Source organism: Octodon degus, unplaced genomic scaffold, assembly GCF_000260255.1.
Source record: "Octodon degus isolate 3935 unplaced genomic scaffold, OctDeg1.0 scaffold00048, whole genome shotgun sequence".
In the NCBI taxonomy this organism is placed as follows: Eukaryota; Metazoa; Chordata; class Mammalia; order Rodentia; family Octodontidae; genus Octodon; species Octodon degus.
The window spans coordinates 14,123,771-14,128,008 of record NW_004524624.1 but is presented as its reverse complement, the minus strand read 5'-3'; the positions used below and the strand labels follow the sequence as shown (position 1 = coordinate 14,128,008).

Sequence of the window (4,238 nt, the reverse complement as noted above, 5' to 3'; positions counted from 1 at the left end):
AGCTGGTGTTGGCACTCCGCTCGTTAATCTGTGAAATGTGAGTAATGAGCAGACTTCTGACACTGGTGCACTGTGCATTATCTGTTAGCTGAGAAAGGCATGAAGCAGTCATTGCAATGGTTACTCTTTTGTTCTTTATTTATGAGGGAAAGGGGGCACTTTAACAGGGATTTTTGGTTCTTTGATAGTAAAGAAAAATTATATATTAAAAATAGTCACAGGTGTCAACTAGGAAATGGGTTATTTGTTTGTTTGTTTTGGTCTTTGCTGGTCTTTTGAATGAGAGGTGCAAAGAACAACCAACCACATGGGATCAAGAGTAGCAGTAACAGACAAGGCCTTACTGGTGAATACCTATAATCTCAGCACTCAGGAGGATCACTATGAGTTTGAGGCCAGCTTGGACTACATAGTAAGTCTAAGGCTAGGCTTCACTACAAAGTAAGACCCTGTATTAAACAGTAGCAATAACACAAGCATGTGCAAAATTTGAAGCACCACCTAGGCAGGGAAGGTTTATGCAGGAACCTTGGCTGGGGATGAAGGCTTCTTGAGTAGCACCCAAACCTGGGCCTTAAAATAGACCAGCTGTGTGGGCACTTCAGCAAGCACAACCTGTGCCAATGTTCCCGAGGGGCATTTTGGAACCGATGACAAGGCACAAATTGCACAACAACAGAGGCTGCTGACTCCCCAGTGCATGTACATGGAGGTCCACCATTGGCATCCAGTCATTCCATGGCCTCAAAGTCAGCTCCACCCACACCTACAATGATCAGTGACATGGGCAGCTTCGAGGCATTCACCACAGCCTGGCAGGTAGCCTTCACATCCATCACAGCACCATCAGTCAACAGTAACAGCATGAAGTATTGTGATGCAGTCTTTTGATAGGCAACCAGGGCTGCAAATTTGGCCATATGGTTGAGGATGGATGCAAAGTTGGTGGGACCATAAAGGCAAACTTGGGGCAAGGCTTGGCGGTAGGCATGTACAATGTCCTGAATACCTGCAAAATAGGGTTTCTTAGGATTAAAATTTAAGGCAAATTCATGTGAGACATGGCAGTCAGGGGGCACCTGAGACACAAATCCAAACGCTGGGAATAGCTTGTCTGAGTCATAGTCTTGAACTACACTGCTTACACTCCATAGCGCTGTCAGATACTCACTGACTCCTATAGGACTCAGGTAGTGCAGTGAGTCATGTAAAGACTGATCTCCACTAGAGCCAGTGAAGTCCATGTCCACAGTGAAGTTGATTTGGCAGCCTCCTATCACATAGCGCAGGAACAAATATTCTTTTTCTACCTGGCAAACCTTGACAGATAGCTCCAAAGTTCTTGTAGCTTTTCTTTTTGCTGGTGCTTCTCCATGTGGATGCAATCAAACTCAGCTGGACCTGCTTGCAGATGGGTCAAGCTGGTGTAGAAGGTACTAATAAGATCATGTGTTCCACCACTATCATAGCCTGAGCAGCGCACCTGGATTCCCCAATCCCCACCACACAAGTGCTGAAAGGGAACTGAGAAGTGCTTCCACATAGGGTTCAGGTTGTTCTTGATTATCTTAGATCTATATATAAGATGTCGTTTCCCGTCGCCCTGGTAGAAGAACTCCAGGAATGGATCGGACTTTCCAAGAAAGTCCTTCTTATCCAGGTTCTGCCCTCCACTTTCATGGTTACTATATAACTGTCTTCAACTCCTGAAGAAAGTTATTGTGTATAATCCTAAAAGCCTGACCTCACTGTCATCACCCTTGTGTCATTACAGAGACTGTTATGAAGTTGAGTGAGGACTGGGAGATCAGGAAGTGAAAGCATTGTGTCCTCTTTAGGCAAAGCAGACAGTGAGGATCCAGGCTTTCAGTCAGTGAAAGACCCTTGCATGTGAGCTGAGAGAAAAGAGGGAAAATAATGTTTTGCAGAGAAACATGAGGAGTCACTAAGGAGAGCTGTATGTGAGCAGAGCCATATTTAAAATGTTTGCTTTTTGAACACATCAAATTTGGAAAATTTGTTCTATACAATCTGCTCTACAAAAATGTAGCAGGTAAGCTCTTTCAAAAACATATGGCCCATGACTTAAGCTAAAATAGAACCTTGTTTGAAAGCTGCTATGTATTGAATTATGATAGGCTCATATTTTGCAATTATGTAGTTCAACAAATGTTCACAAATTGGACATAATCATGTAGCCCACATCCAGATCAGAAAATAACATTACCTTTGAGTCACTGCCCATGATTACTTGACTTCTTACATTTTTATTTTATTTTTTATTTTATTTTTTTTAGGATGGCTAGCTGCCTGAGCTGCTGCCACTCCCTTTTCTCTCTGTTCTTTGCCACTATCATGAAAGGTTGCTCTCTGCCATGTGCTGCTGTGCTTTGGAGCCAGCTGAGTATGGGCTGCAACCTCCAGTAACTAGGAGCTAAATAAACCCTTACTTCCTTCATTTTGAAAGCCAGGTATTTGTCCCAGCAGTGAGAGAAGAGGAACTGAGACAGAGAGACACTCAGCTCAACTAATGGTGAATGAAACTGTTAGACTCCTGTCTTTGGAGTAGACAAGTCTAGGAGGCATTCTTTGTTTCTCAGAAGGCTATGTCAGATCAAGCCTTCACTGCCTAGATCAAAGACTTCAGTAGCCCACTGTTTTAATGTATTTTTTTTAGTTTATTTTTTTCCATAATTTCATTACATTTTTATTAAATACCTATATTTAATCTTAGTCATTTCGGAGCTCTTTGTTTAGGGTCGCATGCTTTCTATGGTGAAGTTCAAACTCAAGTGCAGACTGAAGAATCTGTGAAAGGCATAATGCCCGAGTCACAGAAGGGAAACCTAGAGCCACGGTTTAGGCAGGGGCCAGCACACCAGTTCTGTAAAGTGTTACAGTGCAAAACCTTAGGGCTTTATGGGGCATGAAGTCTTTTTCAAAATTCTAAATGAATGTTAATTACTGTGTTCTAATTTTAAATAAATGGACATTCAGCTGAAATTTTGCACCTTCCTTTCACCCTCAAAGAACAAGCAATATCAATAGAATATATGGTATTATGTGAATGACATCTGACATACATTCAAAAGGGAACTATATAAAACCAAAGACTTGACTTTAAATTAAAGGCAGTTAGCTTAGGCCATTGCTATCTGAATAGGATGGCAACACATGAGTCTCAGAGGTTATAGTCATTTATTACTATCCTTGGTCTAGTTTTCAACTTTTAAGATAATGCAGTACTCAGCAGTATGTTCTGGAAATATCCAGAAGCAAGAAAGATTATTTGTTATATTTAGCAACATTGCTTAAGGAAAGTGCTCTAGATTTCACACAATTTCCTAAAGCAGTGAAATTTTGCTTCCAAAATATTACATTAACAGGGAAATTTATATCTGATAACTTCATAACTAAACTTCACTATATAAATAAATTGAAAAGAGACACAATCACACATATCAATACCTATATTTTTCAAGACCATTTGTCATTTTATTCTGTTTTCATTCAATTCTGTTTACAAAACGCTAATCTTGTTTTGAGGCTCAAGGAAATGCTTTAGAACATGTTGAACTCAATATGTAATTCTAGTCTGTATTATAGAAATGCCAATTAAAATGCAGCAAGTGTCATGTCTACAATCTTTCCATGCAACTAAGGAATGCTTAATCCGAGGACTAGCCACACTGGCCTCTTAGGCGTGCCTTGCTCTCTTACCTACCATCTAGAATAATGTTAATAGACATCAGGGATAAAGAAATGAAAGAGGACCTGTGGCTTGGAGAAATTGCCTTGAAGTGATTAGATACATAGATTCACAAAGCAGAATACCTCTTCTATTTTCAATAGAATTGTATAGGAATTCAGGTATATTTTACTACATTTTATAGTACAAATACTTTGAATTAAAATAATGGAAGGTGCCAGTAAATGGATGATATGTAAATTTTTTGTGTGCAATTTGTAGTTTACTATTATCTGCATACATTGAACTGTAATGGCAAGCACATATTTCTGCTTACTATGAATATTGTATCACTCAAGAAGTTACCTGTATTATTGTCAGAAAAAAGAATACAAAGTTCAGGTACACACAATAGAAAATATTTCAGTTCAAATAGTTAGTTGACTTTAATTGATTATAGAATGTCAGTAGAATTTGAAATGTGTGCCATTTCAATAAAAATGAACTCATGACTTCCATCTGGAACATATTAAATATGAAAGAAAAGATT

The 4,238-nt window shown here is 39.3% G+C and overlaps 1 pseudogene; it reads right to left on the bottom strand.

Moving 5' to 3' along the window:
• Positions 1 to 516: 516 nt before the first annotated feature.
• Positions 517 to 4,238, bottom strand: part of LOC101582296 — a 10,891-nt pseudogene continuing 7,169 nt past the window's right edge.